Raw genomic sequence first — 22,890 nt, 5'->3', positions numbered from 1 at the left:
ACCTTTGTTTTTCCCAGAGAGTTCTTTCTTTCTGTCTGTGCACTGAATGGAGAACCCTAATGGCTGTGTGGACAGGAACAATATTTCTGGAGAGAGCTACGTCATCAATACAAGAAATTAAGACTAAAAGTGGTCTGTTGTCTTATGTAGGCCTGCCCCCATTTTCCCACAGTCCAATATGGCAGCCTTGTCAAATGTATAGCATGGATAGAACTTTGAGAAAGACACTACATTCTGAAAGATGGTATCATCAATATGGCAGCTAGTCCACTTGTCTTAGAACATCACCTTGAACTAGCATCTTCATTCCACTCATTTCATTTATATTGCACAATTATAATGTGCGCATAAAAATGACCTGGTATCTATAAATAACTGTGGGGTTTCATGGGGTGCGGTAAAGTGGGTCCAGTAGGTGTTAACGCAGGGAAAGTGATAGAGAAAAAATATTTAATGAAAAGGTCAACATCAAGGTTGGTAAAGGGCAAGGTCAATTGTATGGAGGGAGAGTGGGAGTGAGATACAGAGGAGCAGGGCTGGGACACACCACCTTGACCTTCTCTGACTCCTCACCGCTTCCTCCCCTCTCCTCCATCCAAGGCCCCCTTCCCCAGTCAAATCCAGATCCTTCCTTTCATTTTTCTTTCCTCCTCCATCGCGGTCCTCCAACGGCTCCACATAACCCCTTTTCTCCCCTTAGACTTTCCCCTCCAATATCGTCCTCTCTCCCCCTTTCTCCTCTCCATATCTCAGTTCCTTACTAATCCATGTGCTGTATTCTCCACCTGTACTCCCCATCCCCTCTTTGCATTCCCCGGTCTTATAATCCTTTCTCCCCCATCTCATCGCCCTTTATCGCCTCCTCCCCATCACAGGCCCCTCCCCCACCTCCCCACACATACCTCAACCACCTCTCCCCCACTCCCATCACCTCTTCCCACTCCATCTACCCCTCACCTCTTTCTTCTCCCTACTCTCCACCCTGCTAACGTACAGGACTGTTTCCACTGATAAGAGGCTCACATCATCGCTAACAGCTAACTCTCTCCCGCCTCTCTAATGCTACCACTAATGAAGCTGTCAGCACTGATCTATCTATCGTTCTGTATGGGGGACAGAGGGAGTGTTTGTTTGTGTGTGTGTGTGGGGGGGGGGGTGACAGGGAGGTAAGAGGGTGCGGGATGAGGAGAGAAAGGAGGAGAGAGAGGGAGGGAGGGAGGGGGGTGAGGTGGGAGGGGGGTGAGGTGGGGGGGGGGGGCTACAGCAGCACCTAGACGTCTGCACAGATTCTGTCAGACCTGGGCCATGATAGTATATCTCAGTAAGACAAAAATAATGGTGTTCCAAAATGGTCCAGTTGCCAGGACCACCAATACATATTCCATCTAGACACTGTTGCCCTAGAGCACACAACGACTATACTCACCTCGGCCTAAGCATCAGCACCACAGGTAACTTCCACAAAGCTGTGAACGATCTGAGAGACAAGGCAAGAAGGGCCTTCTACGCCATCAAAAGGAACATAAAATTTGACATCCCAATTAGGATCTGGCAAAAAATACTTGAATTAGTTATAGAACCCATTGCCCTTTATGGTTGTGAGGTCTGGGGTCCGCAATCCAACCAAGACTTAACAAAATGGGATAAACAGCAAATTGAGACTCTGCATGAGGAATTCTACAAAAACATCTTCTGTGTACAATATAAAACACCAAATAAAGCATGCAGAGCAGAATTAGGCCTAATTATCAAAATCCAGAAAAGAGCTGTTAAATTCTACAACCGCCTAAAAGGAAGCGATTTCCAAACCTTCCATAATAAAGCCACCACCTACAGAGAGATTAACCTAGAGAAGAGTCCCCTAAGCAAGCTGGTCTTCGGGTCTGTTTGTGTTTGTGTACAGAGCCCCAGGACCAGCTTGCTTAGGGGACTCTTCTCTAGGTTAATCTCTCTGTAGGTGGTGGCCAGAATAGCATCAGCAACACAATTCGACAGAGTGGCAGAATACCTGACCACTGTGACCGACCCAACATTAAGGAAAGCTTTGACTATGTACAGACTCAGTGAGCATAGCCTTGCTATTGAGAGAGGCCGCCGTAGGCAGACCTGGTTCTCAAGAAGACAGGCACACTGCCCACAAAATGAGGTGGAAACTGAGCTGCACTTCCTAAAATCCTGCCAAATGTATGGCATTATTAGAGACACATACAGTGCATTCGGAAAGAATTCAAACCTCTTGCCTTTTTCCACATTTTGTTACATTGCAGCCTTCTTCTAAAATGATTAAATTGTTTTTTCCCCCTCATCAATCTACACACAATACCCCATAATGACAAACCAAAAACCGTTTTTTTGTTGTATGTTTGCAAATGTATAAAAAAATTCTAAACAGAAATATGATATTTACATAAATATTCAGACCCTTTCTCAGTACTATGATGAAGCACCTTTGGCAGCAATTACAGCATTGAGTCTTCTTAGGTTTGACACTACAAGCTTGGCACACCTGTATTTAAGGGAGTTTTTCCCATTCTTCTCTGCAGATCCTCTCCTCTGCTGCACAGCTATTTTCAGGTCTCTCTAGAGATGTTCGATCGGGTTCAAGTCCAGGCTCTGGCTGGGCCACTCAGCAAGGACGTTTAGAGACTTGTCCTGAAGAAACTCCTGTGTTGTCTTGACTGTGTGCTTAGCGTCATTGTCCGGTTGGAAGGTGAACCTTCACCCCCCCAGTCTGAGGTCCTGATTGTTCTGGCGCAGGTTTTCCTCAAGGATCCCTCTATAATTTGCTCCGTTCATCTTTCTCTCAATCCTGACTAGTCCCATAGTCCCTTCTGCTGAAAAACATCCTCAAATCATGCTGCTGCCACCACCATGCTTCAGCGTAGTGATTGTGACAGGTTTCCTCCAGATGTGACGATTGGCATTCAGGCCAAAGAGTTCAATCTTGGTTTCACCAGACCAGAGACTCTTGTTTCTCATGCTCTGAGAGTCCTTTAGGTGCCTTTTGGCAAACACTGAGCGGGCTGTCATGTGCGTTTTACTGAGGACTGGCTTCCGTCTGGCCACTCTACCATGAAGGCCTAGTTGGTAGAGTGCTGCAGAGATGGTTGTCCTTCTGGAAGGTTCTTCCATCTCAACAGACGACCTCTGGATCTCTGTCAGAGTGTCACCTCTTTGACCAAGGCCCTTCTCCCCTGATTGTTCAGTTTCTTCCATTTTAAGAATGATGGAGGCCACTTTGTTCTTGGGGACATTCCATGCTGCATACATTTTTTGGTACACTTCCCCAGATCTGTGCCTCAACACAATCCTGTCTACTGACTTTGGGACCTTTATATAGACAGGTGTGTGCCTTTCCAAATCATGTCCAATCAATTGAATTTACCACAGGTGGACTCCAATCAAGATGTAGAAACATCTCAAGGATCATCAATGAAAACACGATAAACCTGAGCTCAATTTCGAGTCTCATAGCAAAGGGTCTGAATACTTATGTAAATAAGGTGTTTCTGTTTTTTTAAAACACTTTGTCATTATGGGGTATTGTGTGTAGATTGATTATATATTTTTTGTTTATCCATTTTAAAGTAAGGCTGTAATGTAACAAAATGTGGAAAAGGGAAGGAGCCTGAATACTTTCCGAATGCACTGTATATCCCTCAGATTACACAGACCCACAAAGAATTTGAAAATAAATCAAATTTTGATAAACTCCCATATCTATTGGGTGAATACCACAGTGTGCCATCATAGCAGCAATATTTGTCACCTGTTGCCACAAGAAAAGGGCAGCCGGTGAAAAACGAACACCATTGTAAATAGATCCCATATTTGTGTTTATTTGTTTTTGCATACCGTTCTAAAACTGTACATGGCCACAATATCATGTTTGAAATGTCTGAATTACTCTAAAACTTTGTAATAATCTTTGATTATTTATTTCACTTTTGTTTATTATCTATTTCACTTGCTTTGGCAATGTAAACATACAGTTGAAGTCGGAAGTTTACATACACTTAGGTTGGAGTAATAAACTCATTTTTCAACCACTCCACAAATTTCTTGATAACAAACGATCGTTTTGGCAAGTCGGTTAGGATATCTACTTTGTGCATGACACAAGTAATTTCTCCAACAGTTGTTTACAGACAGATTTTTTCACTTATAATTCACTGTATCACAATTCCAGTGGGTCAGAAGTTTACATGCACTAAGCCTTTTAACAGCTTGGAAAATTCCAGAAAATTATGTCATGGCTTTAGAAGCTTCTGATAGGCTAATTGACATCATTTGAGTCAATTGGAGGTGTACATGTGGATGTGTTTCAAGGCCTACCTTCAAACTCAGTGACTCTTTTCTTGACATCATGGGAAAATCAAAAGAAATCAGCCAAGACCTCAGAAAGGAAATTGCAGACCTCCACAAGTCTGGTTCATCCTTGGGAGCAATTTCCAAAACGCCTGAAGGTACCACGTTCATCTGTATAAACAATAGTATGCAAGTATAAACACCATGGGACCACGCAGCCGTCATACTGCTCAGGAAGGAGACGCGTTCTGTCTCCTAGAATTGGACGTACTTTCGTTCGAAAAGTGCAAATCAATCCCAGAACAATAGCAAAGGACCTTGTGAAGATGCTGGAGGAAACGGGTACAAAAGTATCTATATCCACTGTAAAAGGAGTCCTATATCGACATAACCTGAAAGGCCGCTCAGCAAGAAAGAAGCCGCTGCTCCAAAACCTCCCATGTGGGTGGCAGCATCATGTTGTGGGGGTGGTTTGCTGCAGGAGGGACTGGTGAAGTTCATAAAATTGATGGCATCATGAGGCAAAACAATTATGTGGATATATTGAAACAACATCTCAAGACATCAGTCAGGAAGTTAAAGCTTGGTCGCAAATGGGTCTTCCAAATGGACAATGACCCCAAGCATACTTCCAAAGTTGTGGCAAAATGGCTTAAGGACAACAAAGTCAAGATATTGAAGTGGCCATCACAAAGCCCTGACCTCAAACCTATAGAAAATGTGTGGGCAGAACTGAAAAAGTGTGTGTGAGCAAGGAGGCCTACAAACCTGACTCAGTTACATCAGCTCTGTCAGGAGGAATGGGCCAAAATTCACCCATCTTATTGTGGGAAGCTTGTGGAAGGCTGCCCGAATCCCAAGTCAAACAATTTAAAGGCAATGCTACCGAATACTAATTGAGTGTATTTAAACTTCTGACCCACTGGGAATGTGATGAAAGAAATACAAGCTGAAATAAATCATATGTAAACTTCTGACCCACTGGGAATGTGATGAAAGAAATACAAGCTGAAATAAATCATATGTAAACTTCTGACCCACTGGGAATGTGATGAAAGAAATAAAAGCTGAAATAAATCACTCTCTCTACTATTATTCTGACATTTCACATTCTTAAAATAAAGTGGTGATCCTAACTGACCTAAATCAGGGGATTTTTACCAGGATTAAATGTCAGGATTTGTGAAAAACTGAGTTTAAATGTATTTGGCTAAAGTGTATGTAAACTTCTGACTTCAACTGTATGTTTCCCATGCCAATAAAGCCCTTTGAATTGAATTATATTTAATAGAGTAAAAACAGAAGTAAAAACAGAATAAATCATTACCTGATGTGTCATGGTCGTAGCAGGCACAGGTGGGGTGAAAAAGCTGGTTATCTGTGAGTGTTGGCTGAGTTCTGGGTTATCTACGACATAACTACAGAGCCAGGTACAGAGTTAGTCAAACTCAATTGAGACGGAGAGTATCATTTACTAAGCATTTGCATGAGAGAAAAGTCAAGATTTACTAAGCACTGGCAGCTGTGCAGATTGAAGCACCTGTTATTTTACAAGGGGGATTGAGTCAGATACCAACACTGAAATGATAGTGTTAAGAGCAAGATCATGGCGTTAATATAAGACAGAGACAGTTTCATAGTTTTATCTCTGTCTTTTTGTATTTTTTTCCCCTTCCTAAAATAACAAAGCTACACAGGTCTTTAAATCTAATCCCCTAGAATTTCAGTGAACAAAAAGTTGGCGTTATATGTTCCAGAAGGTTTCCATTTTATAAACCTTGTTAGGGTGTCATGGAACATCTTGGTATCAACATGGAGAACAGACTGTTTAGAGCTGTATATCTCTGGCTGTGGGTATTATACAGTATGAGGAAGTTAGGAGGGTGTGTTGTAGGTGTAATGTTATCAGTTGAATTTGTAGTAGCAGTGAGTGGGTAAAATCACTTGTGTAGCCAAGCCAGAAAGAAAAGCCATATTACAACTTCTGCATTTTGATAATTGCATTGTTTGCTCTATAACCTGTTAGTTCGTACGCCTTGCCACAATAAGAAGAGACAGTGGCAGAGTAAATTCAACCACACCTTTGTTTCATCACAAAACCGGAGAGCAACATCTGTCCACAAAGCATTTCGCATGTAACAAGTTAATGTTTCTGACATTTTTGGACTAAACAACCATTGATTTAGAACCACGGAGAGCTACCGCAACAGGAGCTGCCTCCACTTTTACAGCACCTTTTCAATTTCAACATCATCAAATCACTTCTGCTTAGTTTAATACAATGACAACTAAAAGATACCAAAAACGATTTAGTCCAATCAATGTAACCTAAATATGATGTGACTGTCAGTATAGCTCAATGCTGATTGGCTATTATAAAAATAAAAATAAAAATCAAGTGAGGACAGACACTCGCTGGCTTCCCCTGTATTCAATGCTACAGGTGGCAACAATGTCATACTCTTTTTGACCAGACAGCATCAGATAGATGGGCTACACATACTGAGAAAGATGGGGCGCTGTTTCGCTCACTCAGAGGCTTTTTCCAGTGAGATATATATATTATTTTATACATATTCTTTATTTTTCTTGGTCGTTTTTTTGGGGGGGGGGGCTGGCTTCCCTTGGCATCCATGAGTACACACCACTGGGAATTGGGTCATATTTTTATTACATTTTTTTATTCCACATTTTTTTAACCAGGTAGGCCAGTTGAGAACAAGTTCTCATTTACAACTGCGACCAGGCCAAGATAAAGCAAAGCAGTGTGACGCAAACGACAATAAAGAGTTACACAAGGAATAAACAAAAGTACAGTCAAAAACACAATAGGAAAAAATCTATATACAGTGTGTGCAAATGAGGTAAGATTAGGGAGGTAAGGCAATAAATAGGCCGTAGTGGCGAAGTAATTACAATTTAGCAACTAAACACTGGAGTGATATATTTGCAGAAGATGAATGTGCAAGTAGAGATACTGGGGTACAAAGGAGAAAAACAAAAATTATAATAATATGGGGATGAGGTAGTTGGATGGGCTATGTACAGGTGCAGTGATATGTGAGCTGCTCTGACAGTTGATGCTTAAAGTTAGTGAGGGAGCTATGAGTCTCCAGCTTCAGTGATTTTTGCAGTTCGTTCCAGTCATTGGCAGCAGAGAACTGGAAGGAAAGGCAGCCAAATGAGGAATAGGCTTTGGAGGTGACCAGTGAAATATACCTGCTGGAGCGCGTGCTACGGGTGGGTGCTGCTATGGTGACCAGTGAGCTGAGATAAGGCGGAGCTTTACCTAGCAAAGACTTATAGATGGCCTGGAGCCAGTGGGTTTGACGACAAATATGAAACAAGGGCCAGCCAACAAGAGCATACAGGTTGCAGAGGTGGGTGTATATGGGGCTTTGGTGACAAAATGGATGGCACTGTGATAGACTGCATCCAATTTGCTGAGTAGAGTGTTGGAGGCTATTTTATAAATGGCATCGCTGAAGTCAAGGATTGGTAGGATAGTCAGTTTTACAAGGGTATGTTTGGTAGCATGAGTGAAGGATGCTTTTTTGCGAAATAGGAAGCCAATTCTAGACTTAATTTTGGATTGGAGATGCTTAATGTGAGTCTGGAAGGAGGGTTTACAGTCTAACCAGACACCTAGGTATTTGTAATTGTCCACATATTCTAAGTCAGAACCGTCCAGAGTAGTGATGCTGGACGGGCGGGCAGGTGCGGGCAGCGATCGGTTGAAAAGCGTGCATTTAGTTTAACTTGCATTTAAGAGCAGTTGGAGGCCACAGAAGGAGAGTTCTATGGCATTGAAGCTCGTCTGGAGTTTAGTTAACACAGTGTCCAAAGAAGGGCCAGAACTATTCAGAATGGTGTCGTCGCATAGAGGTGGATCAGAGAATCACCAGCAGCAAGAGCGACATCATTGATGTATACAGAGAAAAGAGTCGGCCCGAGGATTGAACCCTGTGTCAACCCCATAGAGACTGCCAGACGTCCGGACTACAGGCCCTCCGATTTGACACGCTGAACTCTGTCTGAGAAGTAGTTGGTGAACCAGGCGAGGCAGTCATTTGAGAAACCAAGGCTGTTGAGTCTGCCAATAAGAATGCGATAATTGACAGAGTTGAAAGCCTTGGCCAGGTCGATGAATACGGCTGCACAGTATTGTCTTTATCGATGGCGGTTATGATATCGTTTAGGACCTTGAGCGTGGCTGAGGTGCACCCATGACCAGCTCGGAGACCAGATTGCATAGCGGAGAAGGTACGGTGGGATTGGAAATGGTCGGTGGTCTATTTGTTAACTTGGCTTTTGAAGGCCTTAGAAAGGCAGGGTAGGATAGATAAAGGTCTGTAACAGTTTGGTTCTAGAGTGTCTCCCCCTTTGAAGAGGGGGATGAGAGGGGAATAACTACATATGAGATGTGTGTGAGTATGTGTACGAGTGCGTGTGTGTTTGTGATTGTGTGTGGTATGCATGACCGTATGGGTTAATGTCTCTTGTCTCCTGACTGTCTGGCCTCTCTGACTCACTGTTTCATTCTGACGAGGCACAAATACGCAGAAAAGTTGCCAAAACAACAACTAACAATACATCACAAATGGATCCTGTTGACAACTCCCACTACTTTATTCATTCTGTTGCTTTCCATACTACTTCAGCCTTTGCTCTGGTATGTTGTGTTTGACTTCACGGTAGCCAGCTCGATCACAGGGTGTAACATCATTCTGTAATAGTCATAAATCTCAGATATTTATGGAGCCCCTCAGCTCTCTCAAATGTCACCCTGTAGCTCACCCTGTCCGGCTGCAAATGTCAACCAGAGTGAAACTGAACCTCAGAAGGAGAGTGAGGGTATTACTTTATATTATGTATTTTTATGGTTTTGGTGGTGGGGTAATATTGGGTGTGATATGATGTGATGTACAATATAATGTACTAGGATATAAGATAATAGGATATTATGGCATTTTAATGACCAGATGATTTTATCCAAAGTGACTTAACACAATCAACTCATACAGTAGTAGGCTATATTTCGCCCATACCGGAATCCAACTCAATTCTGTTATTCCAGGCACCAGAATCTAATTAAATAAGCCATTAAAACTCAACAGAGATGTTGTCTCCATTGTCTGAGTCAGCTTACTGTCTATGATTCATGGCGTTCTTAGATGACATGACTAATGGATAATACCAGCCATATGCAGTGTGTGTGTAATACTATACATATACCATACACATACCATACACAGTGCAGTGTGTTAGAAAGCAATGTGGGAAGGGGGGTAAATTGTTAGTGTGTGTTGAAAAAAACAAGTATTATTATTGTTAAATATTTTTTTAGGGGGTAGATCAGCTTTAATATTGCAGATGGATTGCTGCTTCTGTCAATGTAATTGTCTGCATCATTTCCAATCCCCTCCCCTAATTGGAGTAAACTAATGGACAACAATTCTTAGGCTTCTACTTCCAGCTTATACATACATACAGTTGAAGTCGGAAGTTTACATACACTTAGGTTGGAGTCATTAAAACTCGTTTTTCAACCACTCCACACATTTTTTGTCAACAAACTAGAGTTTTGGCAAGTCGGTTAGGACATCTACTTTGTGCATGACACAAGTAATTTCACCAACAATTGTTTACAGACAGATTATTTCACTTATAATTCACTGTATCACAATTCCAGTGGGTCAGAAGTTTACATGCACTAAGTTGACTGTGCCTTTAAACAGCTTGGAACATTCCAGAAAATTATGTCATGGCTTTAGAAGCTTCTGAGAGGCTAATTGACATCATTTGAGTCAATTGGAGGTGTACCTGTGGATGTATTTCAAGGCCTACCTTCAAACCCAGTACCTCTTTGCTTGAAATCATGGGAAAATCAAAAGAAATCAGCCAAGACCTCAGATAAAAAATTGTAGCCCTCCATAAGTCTGGTTCATCCTTGGGAGCCATTTCAAAACGCCTGAAGGTACCACGTTCATCTGTACAAACAATAGTACGCAAGTATAAACACCATGGGACCACGCAGCCGTCATACCTCTCAGGAAGGAGACGCGTTCTGTCTCCTAGAGATTAACGTACTTTGGTGCGAAAAGTGCAAATCAATCCCAGAACCACAGCAAAGGACCGTGTGAAGATGCTGGAGGAAACAAGTACAAAAATATCTATATCCACAGTAAAATGAGGAGGAAGGAAGAAGCCACTGCTTCAAAACCACCATAAAAAAGACAGACTACGGTTTGCAACTGCACAAAGATCGTACTTTTTGGAGAAATGTCCTATGGTCTGATGAAACAAAAGTAGAACTGTTTGGCCATAATGACCATCGTTATGTTTAGAGGAAAAGGGGGATGCTTGCAAGCCGAAGAACACCATCCCAATCGTGAAGCACGGGGGTAACAGCATCATGTTGTGTGGATGCTTTGCTGCAGGAGTGACTGTTGCACTTCACAAAATAGATGGCATCATGAGGTAGGAAAATTATGTGGATATATTGAAACAACATCTCAAGACATCAGTCAGGAAGTTAAAGCTTTATTTTATTTTTTATTTTTTATTTCACCTTTATTTAACCAGGTAGGCAAATTGAGAACACGTTCTCATTTACAATTGCGACCTAGCCAAGATAAAGCAAAGCAGTTCGACACATACAACAACACATAGTTACACATGGAGTAAAACAAACATACAGTCAATAATACAGGGAAAAATAAGTCTATATACAATATGAGCAAGTGAGGTGAGATAAGGGAGGTGAAGGCAAACAAAATATATATATAAATAAATAAAAATATAAAAAGGCCATGGTGGCGAAGTAAATACAATATAGCAAGTAAAAAATAAAAAAAATAAAAAGTAGAGATAGTATAGATAGAAAAAAGTAGAGATAGAAATAATGGGGTGCAAAGGAGCAAAATAAATAAATAAATAAATACAGTAGGTAAAGAGGTAGTTGTTTGGGCTAAATTATAGATGGGCTATGTACAGGTGCAGTAATCTATGAGCTGCTCTGACAGCTGGTGCTTAAAGCTAGTGAGGGAGATAAGTGTTTCCAGTTTCAGAGATTTTTGTAGTTTGTTCCAGTCATTGGCAGCAGAGAACTGGAAGGAGAGGCGGCCAAAGGAAGAATTGGTTTTGGGGGTGACCAGAGAGATATACCTGCTGGAGCGCGTGCTACAGGTAGGTGCTGCTATGGTGACCAGCGAGCTGAGATAAGGGGGGACTTTACCTAGCAGGGTCTTGTAGATGACCTGGAGCCAGTGGGTTTGGCGACGAGTATGAAGCGAGGGCCAGCCAACGAGAGTGTACAGGTCGCAGTGGTGGGTAGTATATGGGGCTTTGGTGACAAAACGGATGGCACTGTGATAGACTGCATCCAATTTATTGAGTAGGGTTTTGGAGGCTATTTTGTAAATGACATCACCAAAGTCGAGGATTGGTAGGATGGTCAGTTTTACAAGGGTATGTTTGGCAGCATGAGTGAAGGATGCTTTGTTGCGGAATAGGAAGCCAAGCTTGGTCGCAATGGGTCATCCAAATGACAATGACCCCAAGCATACTTCCAAAGTTGTGGCAAAATGGCTTAAGGACAACAAAGTCAAGGTATTGGAGTAGCCATCACAAAGCCCTGACCTCACTCCTATAGAAAATGTGTGGGCAGAAATGAAAAAGCTTGTGCGAGCAAGGAGGCCTACAAACCTGACTCGGTTACACCAGCTCTGTCAGGAGGAATGGGCCAAAATTCACCCATCTTATTGTGGGAAGCTTGTGGAAGGCTGCCCAAAACGTTTGACCTAAGTTAAACAATGTAAAGGCAATGCTACCGAATACTAATTGAGTGTATGTAAACTTCTGACCCACTTGGAATGTGATGAAATAAATAAAAGCTGAAATAAGTCATTCTCTCTAGTATCATTCTGACATTTCACATTCTTAAAATAAAGTGGTGATCCTAACTGACCTAAGACATGGAATTTTTACTAGGATTAAATGTCAGGAATTGTGAAAAACTGAGTTTAAATGTATTTGGCTAAGGTGTATATAAACTGTACATACAGTACCAGTCAAAAGTCTGGATACACCTACTCATTTCAGGGTTTTCTTTATTTTTTACGATTTTCTACAATGTAGAAAAATAATGAAGACATTAAAACTATGAAATAACACATGGAATCATGTAGTATCCCCAAAAAAATGAAATTAAAACATATTTTATTTTTGAGATTCTTCAAGTAGCCACCTTGCCTTGATGACAGCTTTGCACACTCTTGGCATTCTCTCAATGAGCTTCATGAGGTAGTCACCTGGAATGCATTTCAATTAACAGGTGTGTCTTGTTAAAAGTTAATTTGTGGGATTTCTTTCCTTCTTAATGTGTTTCAGCCAATCAGTTGTGTTGTGACAAAGGTAGGGGTGGTATGCAGATTTTTTGTTGTTGTTGGTATAAGACCAAGTCCATATTATCGCAAGAACAGCTCAAATAAGCAAAGAGAAACAACAGTCCACCATTACTTTAAGACATGAAGGTCAGTCAGTCTGGAACATTTCAAGAACTGAAAGTTTCTTCAAGTGCAGACTCAAAAAAAATCCAGCGCTATAATGAAACTGGCTCTCAAGAAAACTGCCACAGGAAAGGAAGACCCAGAGTTACCTCTGCTTCAGAGGATAAATTCATTAGAGTTACCAGCCTCAGAAATTGTGTCACACCCTGATCTGGTTCACCTGTCCTTGTGATTGTCTCCACCCCCTCCAGGTGTCGCTTATTATCCCCGGAATATATCCCTGTGTTTGCTGTCTCTCTGTGCCAGTTTGTCTTGTTTGCCAAGTCAACCAGCGGTTTGTCAACCAGTCTCTGTTTGTTTCTTGTCCTCCTGGTTTCGACCCTTGCCTGTCCTGACTCCGAACTCACCTGCCTGACCTCTCTGCCTGTTCTGACTACCAGCCTGCCTATCCCCTTGTACTGTTTTGGACTTTTTTCTGACCCCTGCCTGGCCTGACCTCGAGACTGCCTATTGTCTGGTACTGTTTGGACTCTGACCTGGTTGATGAACTCTCGCCTTTCCCCGATCTGCCTTTGCCTACTATCTTTGTTGTAATAAATATCAGCACTCTACCATCTGCCTCCTGTGTCTGCATTTGGGTCTCGCCTTGTGCCCTTATAAATTGCAGCCCAAATAAATGCTTCACAGAGTTCAAGTAACAGACACATCTCAACATCAACTGTTCAGAGGAGACTGCAGGGATCAGGCCTTCATGGTTCATTTTCTGCAAAGAAACCACAACTAAAGGACACCAATAAGAAGAGACTTGCTTTGACCAAGAAACATTAGACCGTGGAAATCTGTCCTTTGGTCTGACGAGTCCAAATTTGAGATTTTTGGTTCTAACCGCCGTGTCTTTGTGAGACCCAGAGTAGGTGAACGGATGATTTCTGCATGTGTGGTTCCCGGTGTGAAGCATGGATTAGGAGGTGTGGGGGTGCTTTGCTGGTGACACTGTCTGTGATTTATTTAGAATTCAATGCCAGCAGCATACCACCCTGCATACCACTGCTGGCTTGCTTCTGAAGCTAAGCAGGGTTGGTCCTGGTCAGTCCCTGGATGGGAGACCAGATGCTGCTGGAAGTGGTGTTGGAGGGCCAGTAGGAGGCACTCTTTCCTCTGGTCTAAAAAATATCCCAATGCCCCAGGGCAGTGATTGGGGACACTGTCCTGTATAGGGTGCCGTCTTTCGGATGGGACGTTAAACGGGTGTCCTGACTCTCTCTGAGGTCATTAAAGATCCCATGGCACTTATTGTAAGAGTAGGGGTGTTAACCCCGGTGTCCTGGCTAAATTCCCAATCTGGCCCTCAAACCATCATGGTCACCTAATAATCCCCAGTTTACAATTGGCTCATTCATCCCCCTCCTCTCCCCTGTAACTATTCCCCAGGTTGTTGCTGCAAATGAGAACGTGTTCTCAGTCAACTTACCTGGTAAAATAACGGTTAAATTAAATAAAGGCACACTTAACCAGCATGGCTACTACAGCAATCTGCAGCGATACGCCATCCCATCTGGTTTGCGCTGTGGGACTATAATTTGTTTTTCAACGGGACAGTGAACTAACACACCTCCAGGCTGTGTAAGGGCTATTTGAAAAAGAAGGAGAGTGATAGTGTGCTGCATCAGATGACCTGGCCTCCACCGTCACCTGACCTCATCCCAATTGAGATGGTTTGGACCGCAGAGTGAAAGAAAAGCAGCCAACAAGTGCTCAGCATATGTGGGAACTCCTTCAAGACTGTTGGAAAAGCATTCCAGGTGAAGCTGGTTGAGAGAATGCCAAGAGTGTGCAAAGCTGTCATCAAGGCAATGGGTGGCTACCTTGAGAATCTAAAATATATTTAGATTTAAAAAAAAATAGGTTACTACATGATTCCATATGTGTAATTTCATGGTTTCATAGTTTTACAATGTATATAGATATATTTTTAAAGAGGAACCCTTGAATGAGTAGGTGTGTCCAAACGTTTTACTGGAACTATATATGCGTGAGTGTGCATGTGAATGAGAGGGGTGTGTGAGAGGGGTGTGTGTGTGTGGGTACGTGTTTGTGAGCATGTATCTGTTTGTGTGTCTGTGCGTGTGCATGTGTGTGAGTGTGTGCATGTACATGCACCTTCATGTGTGTGTGTGTGTGTATTAGCTGGGTAGCAGGTATTCCTTGGCCTTGGACGCCAGTGAGGTTATTGAGATGCCAGACCCTTGGCCTCTAGATCAAGGGCCACACTTCTCCTTTCCTGTGATGAGCTCTTAACTGACTTTAAGGGCATACAGGAAGTGTGGGAGTGTGGGTATGTGCCAAAGAGCGTGTGTGTGTGTGTCTTGGGGGATATATGTGTGTGTGGGGGGGGATATGTGTGTATCTTGGGGGATATGTGTGTGTCTTGGGGGATATGCGCGTGTCTTGGTGGATATATGTGTGTGTGGGGGGGATATGTGTGTGTCTTGGGGGATATGTGCGTGTCTTGGTGTATGTATGCGTGTGTGGGGGGGATATGTGTGTGTCTTGGGGGATATCTGCGTGTCTTGGGGGATATACATGTGTGGGGGGGGATATGTGTGTGTCTTGGGGGATATCTGCGTGTCTTGGGGGATATATGTGTGTGTGGGGAGATATGTGTGTGTCTTGGGGGATATCTGCGTGTCTTGGGGGATATATGTGTGTGTGGGCAAGATATGTGTGTGTCTTGGGGGATATCTGCCTGTCTTGGGGGATATATGTGTGTGTGGGCGAGATATGTATACCTATCCTAGGTATTCCTTAAAGAGGTGGGGTTTCAGGTGTCTCCGGAAGGTGGTGATTGACTCCGCTGACCTGGCGTCGTGAGGGAGTTTGTTCCACCATTGTTCGCTGCTCTGGCACCCCAATGGTGGAACAAACTCCCTCACGACGCCAGGTCAGCGGAGTCAATCACCACCTTCCGGAGACACCTGAAACCCCACCTCTTTAAGGAATACCTAGGATAGGATAAAGTAATCCTTCTAACCCCCCCCCCCCCCCCTTAAAAGAGTTAGATGCACTATTGTAAAGTGGTTGTTCCACTGGATATCATAAGGTGAATGCACCAATTTGTAAGTCGCTCTGGATAAGAGCGTCTGCTAAATGACTTAAATGTAAATGTAAATATGTGCATGTCTTGGGGGATATATGTGTGTGTGGGCGAGATATGTGCATGTCTTGGGGGATATCTGCGTGTCTTGGTGGATATATGTGTGTGGGTGGGGGGGTATATGTGTGTGTCTTGGGGGATATCTGCGTGTCTTGGGGGATATATGTGTGTGTGGGGGGGATATGTGTGTGTCTTGGTGGATATATGTGTGTGTGGGCGAGATATGTGCATGTCTTGGGGGATATATGTGTGTGTGTGTGGGGGGGGTATGTTTGTGTCTTGGTGGATATATGTGTGTGTGGGCGAGATATGTGCATGTCTTGGGGGATATATATGTGTGTGTCTTTGCCGGAACCCAGCTGGCTGAGGATTTTATCCACTCTGACAGGGCAGAAGGACAGAACAATAAAAATGCCTATTTTCTCTCTCCATCTCATCCTTCCTCTATCTCTCTCTCTTCTTCTCTCTCTGGGCCATAATCCAGCTGATTTAACAAATTGCCACAAAAACATACTCATCCATATTTCACAGGCAGGTCTGTGTGAATCTCGTATAAAGTACACTGGCTCTCTATGGGTGGAACAGTGATATGAAATGATTGTGAGTGTGTGCTAGCTCCGTCCACGCTCCATTGACAATGAGGGGAGATGTTCACAGTAACGAACACAAAATCTGTTTCACTGTTCAACGTGTTTGCTCATCATTATCGGACACAATCATTCCCAATAATCCCCCGTCCCTGGCTACACAGTATTCCCGACATAATTTCCAATCGACATATAACGATATAAATCCTCCCCTCTCTCTTTCTGTCTGCCAATTTGCCTTTCTGTTTCCCGCTCCATTTTTTCTCTCTCTCTTCTCTCTCTTCTTTTCCCTCTGTTTTTCTGTCTCTCTCTCCCGCTCCCTCTCTCAAACATGTGATTGGTTGACATTTATGACATGTGTTTTACAATGTGCCAAATACAGACCAGTTGAAATCCTCTATTCTCTCTCTCTCTCCCTCTACGTTTTTGTTCACGTCCAGCTCTTGCTAGAGGATCCCTAAGCCCTGAGCCTGGTGGCAGAGCCGATTGCGAATCCAAACAGCCTGAGCAGCAGACAGAGAGGGAGAGAGCGAGACAGAGAGGAGAGAGAGACAGAGAGAGACAGAGAAAAAGAGAGAGACGCTCACACTGATAGAGACACACGCTGTGAAAGAGGCAGAAGCAACAGCTACAGCAACAGAGCCAACATGCTCCCTCTCTCATACACACACAAACACACACACAGAGAACCAGACCCATGCCAGGGGAGACGGTAAGTACACACCCACACTGAGGAGCACCTTCTCTGGGGAGGAGATCTCACAGACCCCCCTCCACCTGGTTCTCTGGGACTTATTCTTGAATAACAAGGAGCTGGGAAAAAGGTGTTTGTCTGTTTGTTTGCAAAATACACAAACGGGGAAGAGAGACAGAAGGAGAGAGCAAAGAAAAGAGGGATGAGTGGCGTGTTTGGCACAGCTGCTGATGCCTGGGGCTGAGGGAGAGAGGGAGGCTGACGAAGAGAGAAGAAGGGATCTGAAGACCTGAGGATTGGAGGAGAGGAAGACTGGCACATGAAGAGCTAATCAAACTTATGGACAGAGAGGAGATAGGGACACAGTGCCGGGGAACACACACACACGGACACACACACACACACACACAAAAATGAGGAGGGAACAAAGTCCACGCTTCAGTCCTGGGTGAGTTAACTTCTACTAAGCCAAACACACACACACACTCATAATACACAAAGACACACACACACACACACACACACACACACACACAGATGCAATCACATACTTGCACGTACGCACTCATACACACAGATGTATACGCACACTGAGAATATATTCCTGTCGGTGTGTCATCATGAGGACCTCTTCCAACCCTGACCCTGTCTCCTCACTCTCATATCTCCAGGGTTAAGAGAGCGAGATCAGATCAGAGAGGGAGAAAGGAGTGTGCTTTTTTTTTAACCTGTGGATGAATGTGAGCGAGTATTTACCTGGAGCTTACCTTGACAGTCATCAAATAATATTGAATGATTGTCTGCAGTGGATTGTTTTGGTAGCTGTATTGTATCCAGCCAGATAAGTGATTGATAGCCTACTGTATGTGGAATTGGTATAGTTGGGTTTGTAGCTCAGCCCTCTGTCATAAATTCTGTTATTCCGGCAGCAGCATTTCATAACAGATTTCAATGGCTGTCTTGATTATGTAAACACATCAATCCTGTAGCGTAACGCTGTCAAATTTCATGTAGCACTTTTTGAAAATGAAGTATACCCATGGGTACACTCTAAAATAGTGTTTGTAGGGTAAACTTTGGGTTGCTATAGCAGCGTCTCTGTTTGGCTGTATTTGCATTCTCTGTCCATTGCACTGTATTAGCCCTGTAATGGAAATGTGGTCAAGCTGTAATGCTGTTTGCGCCATTGGGTCAGCACATTATAATGAATATATAGTAGGCTTTAGCAGGGAGGCTTGAATTGCAAGCTTTTTTATATTTATACCATTACAAAGCCACCTGTAATGATATTCCTTTCCTGTAGATTATGTCCAGCCCTGGTAATAACATGATAATAATCTAGTAATCACCACAGTGATTACATGTATTTTGTGGTAAAACAACAACATCGGCTTGCTGTGTTTTGGGGCAGAAGCAACACTAGCTATGGCTGGCTTGGTGGCTGCTAACAACCTTAATACTGACCGTGTTAAGTCAGCTGTCGTAACCTGGCATAAGTGATCATGATCATGTTTTGGTACGCGTTCTGCAGAGCTCTTCTTTGTCTACACCCATTCGGCATCGTTCACACCCTCTTAAGCCTTAGCCCCACCCATCACTTTAAGGATTCACGTGAGGCCATGTGCTAACAGTGAGTACGGTAGTGTACTAAAAAAAGATTTCAAGACTAAAGGCTGTTTTATACTACGTCTATCGACATGCCTGTAGCTATTTATTTTGAATTTATTTAACCTGTAAAGGGTAGGCCGTCATTGTAAACAAAGTCTTATTTACAATGACGGCCTACCCTATACAGTTGTCGGAGTGACATCATGAACTTGTCGTTGTCGTAATGAAAAAGTATATACACAAAAACAACAGGCTGCATGACATCAGCAGCCTGGTGGTCCCAAAAAGCATAACTGGTGTATTTTAACACCAATACATTTAGTAAACGTCAATTTGCCAAATCAGGCAACTAAAAGCAACTTTAAAAAACAATGTTTTGGTTCGTTTCTAGCTTGTTAGCTAGCTAGCTTAACGTTAAGTCACATTAAGCCAGTTCAAATAATGACATTACATTTACATTTAAGTCATTTAGCAGACGCTCTTATCCAGAGCGACTTACAAATTGGTGCGTTCACCTTATGACATCCAGTGGAACAGCCACTTTACACTAGTGCATCTAAATCTTTTAAGGGGGGGGGGGGGGGGTGTAGAAGGATTACTTTATCCTATCCTAGGTATTCCTTAAAGAGGTGGCGTTTCAGGTGGTGATTGACTCCGCTGTCCTGGCGTCGTGGGGAAGTTTGTTCCACCATTGGGGTGCCAGAGCAGCGAACAGTTTTGACTGGGCTGAGCGGGAACTGTACTTCCTCAGTGGTAGGGAGGCGAGAAGGCCAGAGGTGGATGAACGCAGTGCCCTTGTTTGGGTGTAGGGCCTGATCAGAGCCTGAAGGTACTGAGGTGCCGTTCCCCTCACAGCTCCGTAGGCAAGCACCATGGTCTTGTAGCGGATGCGAGCTTCAACTGGAAGCCAGTGGAGAGAGCGGAGGAGCGGGGTGACGTGAGAGAACTTGGGAAGGTTGAACACCAGTCGGGCTGCGGCGTTCTGGATGAGTTTTAGGGGTTTAATGGCACAGGCAGGGAGCCCAGCCAACAGCGAGTTGCAGTAATCCAGACGGGAGATGACAAGTGCCTGGATTAGGACCTGCGCCGCTTCCTGTGTGAGGCAGGGTTGTACTCTGCGGATGTTGTAGAGCATGAACCTACAGGAACGGGCCACCGCCTTGATGTTAGTTGAGAACGACAGGGTGTTGTCCAGGATCACACCAAGGTTCTTAGCGCTCTGGGAGGAGGACACAATGGAGTTGTCAACCGTGATGGCGAGATCATGGAACGGGCAGTCCTTCCCCGGGAGGAAGAGCAGCTCCGTCTTGCCGAGGTTCAGCTTGAGGTGGTGATCCGTCATCCACACTGATATGTCTGCCAGACATGCAGAGATGCGATTCGCCACCTGGTTATCAGAAGGGGGAAAGGAGAAGATTAATTGTGTGTCATCTGCATAGCAATGATAGGAGGGACCATGTGAGGTTATGACAGAGCCAAGTGACTTGGTGTATAGCGAGAATAGTAGAGGGCCTAGAACAGAGCCCTGGGGGACACCAGTGGTGAGAGCACGTGGTGAGGAGACAGATTCTCGCCACGCCACCTGGTAGGAGCGACCTGTCAGGTAGGACGCAATCCAAGCGTGGGCCGCGCCGGAGATGCCCAACTCGGAGAGGGTGGAGAGGAGGATCTGATGGTTCACAGTATCAAAGGCAGCCGATAGGTCTAGAAGGATGAGAGCAGAGGAGAGAGAGTTAGCTTTAGCAGTGCGGAGCGCCTCCGTGACACAGAGAAGAGCAGTCTCAGTTGAATGACTAGTCTTGAAACCTGACTGATTTGGATCAAGAAGGTCATTCTGAGAGAGATAGCGGGAGAGCTGGCCAAGGACGGCACGTTCAAGAGTTTTGGAGAGAAAAGAAAGAAGGGATACTGGTCTGTAGTTGTTGACATCGGAGGGATCGAGTGTAGGTTTTTTCAGAAGGGGTGCAACTCTCGCTCTCTTGAAGACGGAAGGGACGTAGCCAGCGGTCAAGGATGAGTTGATGAGCGAGGTGAGGTAAGGGAGAAGGTCTCCGGAAATGGTCTGGAGAAGAGAGGAGGGGATAGGGTCAAGCGGGCAGGTCGTTGGGCGGCCGGCCGTCACAAGACGCGAGATTTCATCTGGGGAGAGAGGGGAGAAAGAGGTCAAAGCACAGGGTAGGGCAGTGTGAGCAGAACCAGCGGTGTCGTTTGACTTAGCAAACGAGGATTGGATGTCGTCGACCTTCTTTTCAAAATGGTTGACGAAGTCATCTGCAGAGAGGGAGGAGGGGGGGGGGGATTCAGGAGGGAGGAGAAGGTGGCAAAGAGCTTCCTAGGGTTAGAGGCAGATGCTTGGAATTTAGAGTGGTAGAAAGTGGCTTTAGCAGCAGAGACAGAAGGGGAAAATGTAGAGAGGAGGGAGTGAAAGGATGCCAGGTCCGCAGGGAGGCGAGTTTTCCTCCATTTCCGCTCGGCTGCCCGGAGCCCTGTTCTATGAGCTCGCAATGAGTCGTCGAGCCACGGAGCAGGAGGGGAGGACCGAGCCGGCCTGGAGGATAGGGGACATAGAGAGTCAAAGGATGCAGAAAGGGAGGAGAGGAGGGTTGAGGAGGCAGAATCAGGAGATAGGTTGGAGAAGGTTTGAGCAGAGGGAAGAGATGATAGGATGGAAGAGGAGAGAGTAGCGGGGGAGAGAGAGCGAAGGTTGGGACGGCGCGATACCATCCGAATAGGGGCAGTGTGGGAAGTGTTGGATGAGAGCGAGAGGGAAAAGGATACAAGGTAGTGGTCGGAGACTAGGAGGGGAGTTGCAATGAGGTTAGTGGAAGAACAGCATCTAGTAAAGATGAGGTCAAGCGTATTGCCTGCCTTGTGAGTAGGGGGGGAAGGTGAGAGGGTGAGGTCAAAAGAGGAGAGGAGTGGAAAGAAGGAGGCAGAGAGGAATGAGTCAAAGGTAGACGTGGGGAGGTTAAAGTCACCCAGAACTGTGAGAGGTGAGCCGTCCTCAGGAAAGGAGCTTATCAAGGCATCAAGCTCATTGATGAACTCTCCGAGGGAACCTGGAGGGCGATAAATGATAAGGATGTTAAGCTTGAAAGGGCTGGTAACTGTGACAGCATGGAATTCAAAGGAGGCGATAGACAGATGGGTAAGGGGAGAAAGAGAGAATGTCCACTTGGGAGAGATGAGGATCCCAGTGCCACCACCCCGCTGACCAGAAGCTCTCGGGGTGTGCGAGAACACGTGGGCAGACGAGGAGAGAGCAGTAGGAGTAGCAGTGTTATCTGTGGTGATCCATGTTTCCGTCAGTGCCAAGAAGTCGAGGGACTGGAGGGAAGCATAGGCTGAGAAGAACTCTGCCTTGTTGGCCGCAGATCGGCAGTTCCAGAGGCTGCCTGAGACCTGGAACTCCACGTGGGTCGTGCGCGCTGGGACCACCAGGTTAGGGTGGCCGCGGCCACGCGGTGTGAAGCGTTTGTATGGTCTGTGCAGAGAGGAGAGAACAGGGATAGACAGACACATAGTTGACAGGCTACAGAAGAGGCTACGCTAATGCAAAGGAGATTGGAATGACAAGTGGACTACACGTCTCGAATGTTCAGAAAGTTAAGCTTTACGTTGCAAAAATCTTATTGACTAAAATGATTAAAATGATACAGTACTGCTGACTGGTGAAGTAGGCTAGCTAGCAGTGGCTGCGTTGTTGACTTTGTTTGAAAGTGTAGCTGGCTAGGTAACCTCGATAGCTGGCTAGGTAAACTCGATAATTACTCTAAACTACACAATTATCTTAGATACAAAGACAGCAAAGACAACTATGTAGCTAGCTAACATTACACTAATCAAGTCGTTCCGTTGTAATGTAATAGTTTCTACAGTGCTGCTATTCGGTAGAAGTTGGCTAGCTAGCAGTGTTGACTAGGTAGGAGAACGGCAGCGCGGCGGACGAAAATAGCTGGCTAGCTAACCGATAATTACTCTAGACTACACAATTATCTTAGATACAAAGACAGCAAAGACAACTATGTA

General features: G+C 44.5%; 1 protein-coding gene across 3 annotated transcripts in view; it reads left to right on the top strand.

Moving 5' to 3' along the window:
- The window catches only part of LOC129824346 (leucine-rich repeat and immunoglobulin-like domain-containing nogo receptor-interacting protein 3), a 189,655-nt gene that overhangs the window by 101,462 nt on the left and 65,303 nt on the right, over positions 1 to 22,890 (top strand). Inside the window, exon 4 of one of the 3 annotated variants that reach the window (XM_055883926.1) lies at positions 17,000 to 17,701. The exons of the other annotated variants lie outside the window; for them this stretch is intronic. The gene's annotated coding sequence lies outside the window, so the exon portion shown is untranslated. The remainder of the gene's footprint in view (positions 1 to 16,999; positions 17,702 to 22,890) is intronic. 3 annotated transcript variants of the gene reach the window in all.

Source organism: Salvelinus fontinalis, chromosome 26 (genome assembly GCF_029448725.1).
Source record: "Salvelinus fontinalis isolate EN_2023a chromosome 26, ASM2944872v1, whole genome shotgun sequence".
Lineage (NCBI taxonomy): Eukaryota > Metazoa > Chordata > Actinopteri > Salmoniformes > Salmonidae > Salvelinus > Salvelinus fontinalis.
The sequence above is the reverse complement of the archived record's forward strand: the minus strand, read 5'-3'. Positions and strand labels throughout refer to the sequence as shown.